Source organism: Aethalodelphis obliquidens, unplaced genomic scaffold (assembly GCF_003676395.1).
Source record: "Aethalodelphis obliquidens isolate GAN/ISIS:26980383/991018 unplaced genomic scaffold, ASM367639v1 scaffold71, whole genome shotgun sequence".
NCBI classification, from domain to species: domain Eukaryota; kingdom Metazoa; phylum Chordata; class Mammalia; order Artiodactyla; family Delphinidae; genus Aethalodelphis; species Aethalodelphis obliquidens.
Genome location: NW_020838015.1, coordinates 10,406,828 through 10,419,677, shown reverse-complemented (window position 1 = coordinate 10,419,677; position 12,850 = coordinate 10,406,828). Strand labels below are relative to the sequence as shown.

General features: G+C 43.0%; 1 pseudogene across 1 annotated transcript; it reads left to right on the top strand.

The window, feature by feature from the left end:
- Positions 1 to 3,381: 3,381 nt before the first annotated feature.
- Positions 3,382 to 4,278, top strand: LOC113611840 (peroxiredoxin-1 pseudogene; annotated as a pseudogene). Its single transcript, XR_003429624.1, has one exon. The product of XR_003429624.1 is annotated as a peroxiredoxin-1 pseudogene (transcript).
- The last annotated feature ends 8,572 nt before the right edge of the window (positions 4,279 to 12,850 follow it).

Genomic DNA, 12,850 nt, shown 5'->3' with positions numbered 1-12,850 from the left:
GACCTACTGTATAGCACAGGGAAGTATATTCAGTAACTTATAATAACCTATAATGGAAAATAATATGAAAAGGAATGAATATATACATGTATATAAATATACATATATATATATATATATATATATGAATAACTTTGCTGCACACCTGAAACTAACACAACATTGTAAATCAACTACACTTCAATAATAAAAAAAAAAGTCAGTCATCACTGGCAAAATATCCCCAAACTTAGTGGCTTAAAATAACAATAAAGGGGAAGGGATAATTTAGGAGGTTGGAATTAGCAAATACACACTACTATATATAAAATAAATATCAACTATATATAAAATAAGATAAACAACAGGGACCTACTGTATAGCACAGGGAACTAACTATATTCAATATTTTGTAATAAACTATAAGGGAAAGGAATCTGAAAAAGAATATATATATATATAACTAATTTTATATATATATATATATATATATATATATATATATATGAATCACTGTGCTGTACACCTGAAACTAACACAATGTAAATCAACCATACTCCAATTCTTTTAAAAAAGGCATAGGCTCTGAAATCAGAAAGAAAAAACAATAAATATTTATCTCACACAGTTGATACTGGTCGTGAATCTGGTAATAGCTTGTTGATGACTCGGGGTCTTTCTTGAGATTGTAGTCAAGATGTCAGCTGGGCTTGCCATCATCTGAAGATTTGGCTGGGACGGGAGGATTCATTACCAAGATAGCTTACTTACATGGCTGGCAAGGTTCTGGTTGTTGGCGGGAGGCCTCAGTTCCTCATCTCCATAGGGCCGCTTAAGTGTCCTCATCATGTGGCAGCAGGCTGTTCCCAGGAAGAGTCATCCAAGATGGAGAGACAGGCAGAAGCTGTAAAGTCGTTTATGACCTAGCCTTAACAGTATTCCATCATTTTCACAATATACTATTGATTACACAGGTCAACCTTATTCAGTGTGGGAGGGGACTACACAAAGGTATGAATACCAGCAGGCAGGGATCACTGGGGGCCATCTTTATTTATTTTTATTGGAGTATAGTTGATTTACAATATTGTGTTAGTTTCAGGTATACAGCAAAGTGAATCCATTATACATATACATATATCAACTTTTTTTTAGATTCTTTCCCCATATAGGCCATTACAGAGTACTGAGTAGAGTTCCCTATGCTGTACTGTAGGTCCCTATTAGTTTTCTGTTTTATATATAGTAGTGTGTACATGTCAGTCCCAATCTCCCAATTCATCCCTCCCTCCCCTTACCCCATCAGGGGCCATCTTGAAGGTTGGATACCACAAACTATACAGGAATTTTGAGGGAATTTTAAAGCATGAAAGTAGAGGATGTCAGCTGTGAAGCATAGACAACTTGAAGCCAGGAGACAGGCTCATGAACAAGAATTGAGGATTATTAAAAAATGAATCTCTAAGATAGTTATTCTCGACCACCAAACTCAATAATGACTTTATAACAAATATTTTGTAATACCCTTTTATTTTCCTGAAATGGAGTTTGTGGATAAGTAACTTACCTATATACCTAATTTGAAAAGATGAGCATAATGTCCTAACTGTAATATTAAGGACATAAAATTATATTTTTTAACAAAATAAAACATATTTCAATGTCTAAATGCTTAATCATGATTATACTGGAAGACATAATGAAGTCAGTGACCTCCACCTGAAAATGCTAACTGATACAGGTGTGTTGTATTGGTCACTCAAATACCACAGATGGCATTGCCATAGTGATGTTGAAATGGAGCAGAACCCTATGGTCCTCCCCACAATGTCCTCTGCCTGCCTTTTGTCTGTGGAAAAACTTTTCTTAAAGAATAAATTTAATCAGAGAGTGAGAAAATTCAGAAACAAAGGAAAACAGTCCAAGACTAAATAATAATAGTCACTAAGCATAATCAAGGACCTTTAGTTCCTCTTCATGGGCTATAGGTAATATTCTGAGCCATATTCTGTGAGCTATCTTGTAGATATTGAAACCCCCACCAGGTAGAAGAAGTTAACTACAGGATGACCAGACTATAACCATGACATAAGCGGCCACAATTCTGAGAATTGGGCTCAAGGAAATGGGAACAAACCGACCCTGGAACTGAAGATTAACTGTACTTAAAACAATCAAGATGATGCTGGTCAGACCACCACATGACCAATTTCAAGAGGACTGTCAGAGCTGACTCTTGCTTCTGCATGTAGCCCCCTCCCTCTGTCTATAAAAGCTCTTGCACACTGGTTGTTGGGGGTCGGGGGTAGCTGGCCTTTGGACAGGAGTTCGCCCTCCTCCCGGGTTGCCAGCATCCAAAATAAAGCAAATTTTCCTTTCCACCAACTTGCCTCTTTATTGGCTTTTGAGAGGCGAGCAGCTGGACCTTACTTTTGGTTACAATGTGGTTTTCCAAATGATGAACAACTCTTGGTAAAATTCTGAATAAAACAACACACAATCTTCCCTTGATTTACATGATTGTTGCATTTTTGAAAACTTCAGTGTTAATTTAAACTGTTTAAAAATACTTGGTGTTTTTGTTTAATATGGAGTTGGGCTATAAGCTTGGATAATCGTAAACAGTCTTTTCACCTACATGAATGTCTAGCAGACATTCAAAAGTTACATGAGATAAGACCATCATGTGCACTGCAGGACTTTAGCAACCCTGAACCCTGCCCACCCTCCGCCCCCCCCCCCGGTTGTTGTGACAACCAAAAGTACCACCGTATATTTCCCAAAATGCCTTCTAGGGAGCAATATGGACCCCCATCCTCACTCCCGCCCCCACTGAGGACCACTTACCAAAGAGAGGGAAGGTATGTGTAGGCAGTGGAAGGAAATGAGAAGTGGAGGGGTATGGTTGTGAGGGGTACTTGAGAACAGGAAATGAGGCAATCTGAATCTTGGGGCTTCCATCGCCATACATATTTATTGATGGAATGAAGGTCTCAGAACCAAACACAACCTTACACCAGGGACAAGAGGGAAGATGGAGAGGGGGGTAGAAGAAAAGGCCAGGACTTGTGGACTCTGAGCTAATAGGACTTAGGACTACTATTGCACTTTTGCTGAAGTCACCTTACCATTTTAGACACTACCTCATACCTTTCTTTCTTTCCCTTTCTTTGAGCCCAGACTAACTGGAGCTTCTAAAATGCTGAAAGACATCTCTATTTTACATATGAGAAGACTGAGGCCCAGAGAGATGAAATGCCTTACAGGAGGTCCCCACAGCAAGTTGATGGCTGAGCTGGGGGAGGTGAGGATCTTTCCACAAGAGTACTTTTTCTTTTCTTTTTGAGGATACAAAGAATTTATTTTGGCGTGTCTCTTTCCTGACTGTCTTCTGTGGTTTGTCTGTGAGAACTGCTGATAGCAATATGTCTTCAGGAAATGCCAAAATTGGGCACAATGCCCCCCAGTTCAAAGCAACTGCTGTAATGCCAGATGGTCAGTTCAAAGATATCAGTCTATCTGACTACAAAGGAAAATATGCTGTGTTCTTCTTTTACCCTCTTGATTTCACCTTTGTGTGCCCCACAGAGATCATTGCTTTCAGAGATAGGGCAGAAGAATTTAAGAAACTCAACTGCCAAGTGATTGGTGCTTCTGTGGATTCTCACTTCTGTCTCCTGGCATGGATCAACACACCCAAGAAACAAGGAGGACTGGGACCCATGAACATTCCCTTGATATCAGACCCCAAGCACACCATTGCTCAGGAATATGGGGTCTTAAAGGCCCATGAAGGCATCTCATTCAGGGGCCTTTTTATTATTGATGATAAAGGTATCATTCAACAGATCACCATAAATGACCTTCCTGTTGGCCGTTCTGTGGATGAGACACTGAGACTAGTTCAGGCCTTCCAGTTTACTGACAAACATGGGGAAGTGTGCCCAGCTGGCTGGAAGCCTGGCAGTGATACCGTCAAGCCTGATGTCCAGAAGAGCAAAGAATATTTCTCTAAGCAGAAGTGAGCACTGGGCCATTTTAGGGCCAGGTTGCAGTAGGTGGCCATGAGAACAAAACTATTGTATTTTGTACTATTGTAATGCTTAAAACACAGGACCTTACACTCAGCCCAGATGTGGTGTGGAACAGGACAGGCCTTTCCTGCAGGGGTTGGGGAGGCCAGCCTTTCTTCCTCTGGAGGGAATGGCCTGAGCTGTATTATGCGGCAGGCAAACTGATGTGTATAGTACTAGGTTATCGCTTTTGGTCTTTTGTAGTTTTATTAAACTTGAGCTGAGACCTTGTTGATTCTTCATTTTAGGGAGGCATTAGCCTTTGAGTGTAAGAGAAATTTACTTTTTGCTTTCCCTCTTTAGGGGAAAATGAGGTGTGAGAGCTGCCTCAGAATCAGGAAATTATATTGAGGGGAAATGCAAGGAGATACAGGAAATGGACCTGAAGCAAGGTGTTTCATTTCACCATATCTGGAGAAGAGCAAGACCTACTACACTATTGGCCAAGGCACTGCAATTTATGCTATAGGCTGGGTTGCAGGTTAAGAGCCCAATGAGATTACTGACATTTACTTTTACACTACTGGGAGGGCTATATGAAAACCTGAGGCTTGGCCTCTTCTGATAAATGCCTGGTACTGGTTCTGTAAAAGATCAGAGTTAGAGGCTTCAGTACCTTTGGAACTAAAAGGGAGAGGGGGACACAAATACAAGCACTGGTGTTCATAGGGTAGGGCTTTCTGTGTCAAAAGCACAGTGCTGGGCACCTCTTGGCTTCCCTGGGTTTCTATCCTTGATTTAAGGGTAGTTCTTTCTTGCCCTCATATCATTGTCCTGAGGGAGGGTTGTCAGTGGGGCAAAGGTGGATTCCTCCTGGGCTCTTGAGGCTAGGGCAGATTCAGGACTGAGAATCCTTCTGTATATCATGTGGTGCCCTTCTAGACACCTTCCAGACACGGCTACCCCAGCCTACCTACTCCTCCAGTATTCAGACAAGCAAGAACTATGAGCGACAGTATAGGATTCCTGGGGCCTTTAATAATAGCTTATTATATGCCAGGTAGTATTTATTCAGTCTCCATAAGAATCCTCTGAGGCAGGTAACATTATTTAGGGGATAGTTGCTTCTTAAGCCCTGTAACAAGTAGCATTTTGAAGCACTGCAGAGAAATGGTAACAGGTAGTAATCCCATATTCCAAGGCAGGTGGCAAGTCTGGATCTGCTTTGGTCTTTTGACCAAACTTCTTTGAGCTTTGTTATCTTCATTTAAGATCTTTACTATAATTCTTTATCAAAAATGATCATCTTGGGGCTTCCCTGGTGGCGCAGTGGTTGAGAGTCTGCCTGCCAATGCAGGGGACACGGGTTCATGCCCCGGTCCAGGAAGATCCCACATGCCGCGGAGCAGCTGGGCCCGTGAGCCATGGCCGCTGAGCCTGCACGTCCGGAGCCTGAGAGGCCACAACAGTGAGAGGCCCACGTACTGCAAAAAAAAAAAAAAAGATCATCTTGTACGCAATAAAAGTCTTGCCCAGCCAAATTTAAAAAAAAAGAATTTATTTTAATAATAGGCATCTGGTCAGTTTCTAGTGCTGGACCAAGGACTCTAGGCCTGGACCTACTTCAAATTGATCTGGTTTAAATGGATCACACTCTACATTCCAGATTATAACTGCCACTTGGTGAGTAGACATAAGGTTCGCCTCAAAGCTAACAAGAAAATGTAAAAATATATTTATTTATCAGTAATAAATAAATGTTATACATATGACTTTTTTCAGGTTAAAGCTTGCAATACACTCAAGGATGTTAAGCACTGATTTTTTTTCTCTTTCCTTTTTTAATTGAAGTAAAATTGACCTATAACACTATGCTAGTTCCAGGTACACAACATGGTGATTCAATATTTCTACATATTACAAAATGATCATCATGATGAATCTTCCACTTTTAAAAGGGAATTAGACCTGACTAGAAAGTGTAACTAGTGAACGGGCCTCTCTTTCCTCTTCAGGTTCCTTTGGAACAAGGTCAGGGACAGATAACACTGTTGTAATTCAGGCTCAGCTTCCTACCATCTGGAAGGTTAAGTCATCGGTTTGTTATGTTTTCTCTTAAAGAGCCAACCACTTGGAAGTCCTGAAGAATTGAAATACTTACAGTTGCTCAAGGGCCTGCCAGTGTCCCCTGACTTCTGACCAGATGTGCCTCAAGCTGGCTGACAGTATTAAGAAATATGTGTCCTCAGTGAGCGAGTGAGAAGGTTGACAGGCTGTCCAGTGACGACAGCCTCCTCCTTCTAGCCTCTGTCCTCTGCCCCTAATGTGGGGATGGGGTGGGGCGTACCAGAAGTTGGTCTTCTCAGAGTTGTCTAGCTTTCCTTCAAGGGACTGATAATATTCTCTAGCACAGTATCCAGAAACGTCAGTTGCTTCCCCAGGGACCCAGGAAGGACTTTTGAGAAAGATAGGTTCATATTTCCTGGGGGTCCTAATTATCTATGGCTGTGTAACAAGCCTCCCCAGAACTTAATGCCTGACATAAAAAAGAATGAAATATGGACTTCCCTGGTGGCGCAGTGGTTAAGAATCCGCCTGCCAATGCAGGGGACATGGGTTTGATCCCTGGTCCAGGAAGATCCCACATGCCGTGGAGCAACTAAGCCCGTGCACCACAGCTACTGAGCCTGCACTCTAGAGCCCACGAGCCACAACTACTGAGCCCACGTGCTACAACTACTGAAACCTGTGTGCCTAGAGCCCATGCTCCGCAACAAGTGAAGCCACCACAATGAGAAGCCCACTCACCTCAACGAAGAGTAGCCCCTGCCCACCGTAACTAGAGAAAGCCTGTGTGCAGCAACGAAGACCCAATGCAGCCAAAAAATTAAATAAGTAAATAATAAGAATGAAATAATGCCATTTGCAGCAACATGGATGGCCTAGAGATTATCATACTAAGAGAGTCAGACAAAGACAGATACCATGTGATATTGTTTATATGTGGAATCAAAAAAGTGATACAAATGAACATACTTACAAAACAGAAATAGAGTCATAGATGTAGAAAACAAACTTATGGTTACCAGGGGGGAAAGGGAGGGAAGGATAAAATTGGGAGATTGGGATTGACATATACACACTACTGTATATAAAATACATAACTAATAAGAACCTGCTGTGTAGCACAGGGAACTCTAGTCAGTACTCTTTAATGACCTATATGGGAAAAGAATCTAAAAAAGAGTGGGTATATGTATATGTATAACCGATTCACTTTGCTGTACACCTGAAACTAACACAACATTGTAAATCAACTATACCCCAATAAAATTTTAAAAAAGAACTCAGTGCATTAAAACAACCATTTTCTTATATCTCATAATTGTGTGAGTCAGGAATTCCATCAGGGTTTGGCTGGATGATTCTTGTGTCTCACATGACTGAGATTGCTCTCAGCTGGTGGACTGGGATGGTCTGGAGCGTCCAAGATGGCTTCACTCATATATCTGGCACCTTAGTAGGGATGACTGGAAGGCTGGGCTCAGATGACACTGTTGTGCAAGGTGCCTACATGGGAACTCTGTGGCGTGACAGTCTCAGGGTAGTTGGATTTCTTACATGGCAGCTTAAGGCTTCCAGAGTGAGTGTTATAAGAAACCTGTGTGAAAGCTACAAGACTTATGACTTAACTTCAGAAGTTCCAGAATGTCAGTTTTGCTGAATTCTTTTGGCAAAGCAAATCACTGAGTCTAGCCCAGATTTAAGGCAAGGGGAATTAGACTCTACCTCTCAGGGAGAAGGGTAGCAAAAGATTTGCTATTAACCTTAATCTGCCATACCAGTCTTATAGAAACATTCATTCATTCACTCAACAAATATTTATTGAATGTCTACTACATGCATACCCTAGTCACTAAAGACAATAGTGGGAAATAAAGCAGACACAAAAATTCCTGCACTTGTGGAGCTTACATCTTCCCAGGGGAGGTAAACAACAAATAAGAAATTAGTAAAATAGGGGCTTCCCTGGTGGCGCAGTGGTTGAGAATCTGCCTGCTAATGCAGGGGACACAGGTTCGAGCCCTGGTCTGGGAGGATCCCACATGCCGCGGAGCAACTAGGACCGTGAGCCACAACTACTGAGTCTGCGCGTGTGGAGCCTGTGCTCCACAACAAGAGAGGCCACGATAGTGAGAGGCCTGTGCACCGCGATGAAGAGTGGCCCCCGCTTACCACAACTAGAGAAAGCCCTCACACAGAAATGAAGACCCAACACGGCAAAAATAAATTAATTAATTAATAAACACCTATCCCCAACAGCAACAAAAAAAAGAAATTAGTAAAATATATAGTATGTTAGATTCTTGCAAGTTTTAAGGAGAGAAAACAGGGTAGGGGAATAAGAAGCATTGGAATGGAGGTAGTGTGGCTAGAGAAAGCCTCATTAAGAAGACGACCTTTGGGACTTCCCTGGTGGCACAGTGGTTAAGAATCTGCCTGCCAATGCAGGGGACACGGGTTCGAGCCCTGGTCCGGGAAGATCCCGCATGCCGCGGAGCAACTAAGCCCGTGTGCCACAACTACTGAGCCTGCGTTCTAGAGCCCACGTGCCACAATTACTGAGCCCACGTGCCACAACTACTGAAGCCTGCGCACCTAGAGCCTGTGCTCTGCAACAAGAGAAGCCACCACAATAAGCCCACGCACCGCAACAAAGAGTAGCCCCCGCTCTCCACAACTAGAGAAAGCCCACGCACAGCAATGAAGACCCAACGCAGCCTAATTAGTTGATTTCTTTAAAAAACAGCAGCTGTTATTATTTTTAAAAAGAAGAAGAAAAAGACTTTTGGGTAAAGAGCTGAAGAAAGTGAGGGAAATAGCCATTCACCTCTCTGGGGGCAAACACTCCAGGCAAAGAAAAAAGCAAGTGAGAAGGGCCTGAGAAGAGAGGGTGCCTGGTGCCTGGTGCCTGGAATACTTGAGGAACAGTGAGGAGGCCAATGAGGCTGGAGGGGAGCGAATGAGGAGAGAGAGTAATAAAGTAAGACTAACTATGGAGATTGGTGGGTGAGCGGAGCACCAGATCCCCTATGTTCTTGGGATCCATGGTTAGCAGTTTGGCTTTTCTTCTGAATGAGACAGGAAGCCATTGGAGGGTTTTGAGCAGAGAAGTGATATGACCTGACTTATGTGATGTCTATTTTAAAAGGAACATTCTGGCTGCTCTATGGAGAAAGAAAGATTTAAGGGAGTCTAAGGCAGAACAGGAAGTCCAGTTGGCAGACTCTTGCAATCATGTTAAAGGTGATTCCTGGCGGCTTGCACCAGAATGATGGCAGTGGGCATGGTGAAAAGTGGTTGCATTCTGGATAAATATCTCCAAGGTCAAACCACCAGGATGTGCTGACAGACTAGATGTAGAGTATAAGGGAGAGAATAAGCAGGCACAAAAATACGGCCTCTTCTATAAGTTCACTAAAATCTCAGATCCCTTTAGATTCCCTGTTAGTGCTTTTCATGTGACATCGTTTTGTTGTATTTTTTTCCCCCAGAGGTTCTATTTTATTTTGGTAATTGTGTGTGTACGTGTGTTTTACTTACTTCCAGTATGAAAAAGAAAATTCACATACTACTTATCTTAATTGAAAAAGTTATCTCTGTGTTTACTGTTTTAATTTTTGTCAACCTTGACTTTCAACATTTTTGGTTAGATCTGAGAAAAAGAATTTAATATAAATGTAAATGAATGTATCATGCTGATGATTGTTGGTTTTGAAAAGATGGGCCAGTAATATACAGCCCATATTGAACACTGTAGGCGTTTAGAAAATGTTGATTGACCTGAATTGGTACCTTCATCTAAGAGACTAGAGAAACTGAGAATCTGTAGTCTTTACGAAAATTCTGTTAAACTGAGTTTCAGGATCATGTGTTATTTCATGCAGACACTTAGGATGATGGAGACTAAGAGTTTCCCTTCTGTTGTGTGGTGTTCATAGAAAATATACTACTTCTAACAGGTGTTTCCAGAGGCAGTGTCGCTAATTCCAAGGGGTAACTCACCTGTAAGGTCAGACTTAAGACTGGTTTGCTTTCTCATTCAACAAATATTCTCAAGGTATTCTACATGCCAGATTGTGTCCTGGACACTGGGGCTACATCAGTGAACAAAACAGCTGTGAATATCCTGGACTTTACTTATGGCTTGGATCTGGAGGACTATGGGCAGGAAGTTGTTTGTGGTCGTCATACGTTGTCTCCTTTGTGGAAGCGCTGCTATCTGTGGGCAACATGGTGAGATGCTGCTGGCTACTGTCGCTTCTACTCCCAGCAAGGCACCAGTTCATATACAGGGAAGAAGGTGGCTGCAAGAAAAGAGTTCTAGAGGCTGAAAGTCCAAGATCAAGGTGCTAACAGATTCAGTGTCTGGTGAGGATTGCTTCCTGGTTCATAGATAGCTGTCTTTTTGCTGTGTCCTCCTGTAGCAGAAGGAGGCAAAGGACATGTCACATCTTTTAATGGTAGGATTCAGGTGACAAATGCTGCAGTAAGCCTCAGAACACTGGACCAGTTGGGACTTGCAAGCCTAGAGGCACCATTCCACAGGAATTATGCTACTGGGCTGGCTAAATTCTTGTAGCCTGTACATAAGAGGTGGGAGAGCCTGTGTATTTCTAGCCAGTCTACATGTCTTGAGCAGCATTCATTTCACCAATGAAAAAATCATTTCTAATTTGCATTATGCTATTTCACAATCTCTGGTATCAACTGGAGAAAACTTAAGTATTGGTGACAGCCCTCTGGAGTGTGGGCTTCTTCAAATGAAAACTAACACATGGCTTGTGCATTTCTAATTAAGATACTTCAGATGTTAACCAAAAGCTCCTAGGATATTGATCAACACTAACCAGATACACACACATGGATCCCACTCTCTTTGTTAAAGTATTTAAAAGTAAATTTCCAGAAATTTTAACTCTAATTGGTCTCAGCTCTGTGGCCCAGAAGCACTTGGTCTATGGACCTTGAGAACTTAGATTCTTATTGGGATGGTGTGGGCTAACTAACTGGAGTGGCCTGCAATCCCTTCCCTCTGTGTCAATCTAAGGACACAGAGGTCTCAGAAATTTCAAATGGTGTTTTTCTGCACCACTGTCCCACCTCTGTCCCATGCTCTTTACCAACGAGGCTTATTTTTCCACTTCCCCAACAAGAGCCAGGATGGACACTGCCAGTGCATCTGAGGGGCAGCTGACCACCCCTTCCTCACTCACCTCTGCTCACCTCACTCTGTTGCCCTGCAGCTCTGCCTCCTGGATGGATGGGAATGTGAAGGATGGGCTGGATTTGCTTAGGCAGAGAGGAGAGTGATGACAATCTGAGCTGGGGAAGAGCATGATCAAAGACATAGAAGTGGAAGCACACATGGACAGGACGAGGAGACAGGAATTTATCCCATGCAATTGGAGCTGAAAGCCACAATAGAGAAGCAGTAGGAGACCAAGTCTGAAACACAGGTTAGGGCCATGTAATAGAGGGGCTTGAAAATTTAGCTAATTCATTTGGTCTTCCTTTCAGTAATAAGAGTAATAACTTCTGTTTGTTGAACGTCCCCTATGTGCCAAACTGTCCCAGGTACTTTTCCTACATTGTCTAATATAATCTCCACATTAAAGTAGAAAATATTTACCCTGTTTTACGTTTTGAGGAAGTGGAGTCTTAGAGAAGTTAAAATCCCTTGCTCAAGGTTACCTGGCTAGTGAGTGGTATAGCCCAGCCGCAAACCTAGGTCTGTGGCTCTTTAGACAATTTAAACAAGTTGCTCTCCCATTTAAAAAACCTTCAGGTCCTTTGGAAGGCTGGGATAGAGGTGAGTTGAGTCCGAAGAGCTGATGGAACTCTAAGCTGAAGGTCTCCTTCATCCTTAACAGCCACCCGCTACTCTTTTCCTTCCAGAAACTCCAATCCATCCTGAGGAGCTGCCCCAGTCATCACTCCTACACAACTGGAAGCCCTGAGATCTGCTGTCTTCCCTGCACAACCTCACCTACCAGGCAGAGGCACTTTGGCTCAGTCAGGGTGGCAAGTACCATGTGTACACCTAGGTCTACCTTTGCTTCAGTAACAGGGCTAAAGACAAGGAGCCCTTCCTCACAATCCAGTACTGATACAAGGTATCAACTGCTACACTGATTACCACCATCCCATTCTGCTCCTCAAGGGTATGGCCACCAAGTGCTGGTCACTCAAGATCAAGTGTAGCCTACAGGCTCTATTCTAGCTGGGCATCTTTGAGTTGAGGAGTAGGGAGAGCTCTTTGTGTCTTATCATCCCTCTCTGTAGATTACACTGACAGGACACCCAATTATTTGGGGACTTTCCATCTGGCCATGTGACCAAGCTCGTGGCCTGGAGTTAGGGAGTAGCTAGACTAGATCACACATTTTTCTTGACTTGTGAACCCTCAGCATGAGAACTAAAAATAACCAGATACTCAGATGCCAGTACTGTGGCCAAGCAGCTAGGGCTGGCCTTTTGGGTCCCCTTCCCCCTCTCCTTCTCAAGAACCTAGTCCATGAGATGCCTGAAGGCCTGACATCATCCCCTCTGCCTATGTAGAGCCTGATGGCCAAAGTGAACAAGGCTGAGGAGAGAGCTGAGGATGAAGAGAAGCAGGAGACCTTTTCAGAGGAAAACAGCAGTTGCCCACCTCCGTGCCATCACCCTTGGGGCTGGCAGAGTATAGCCAGGGACTGAGAGCTGAATTCTCTGAGAGTGGCTTATGAGACAGTGACTCCACTGAGCACTTCCTGATGGCTCTTGTTAGGACAAGCAGCACCTACTTTTTCTTCAGA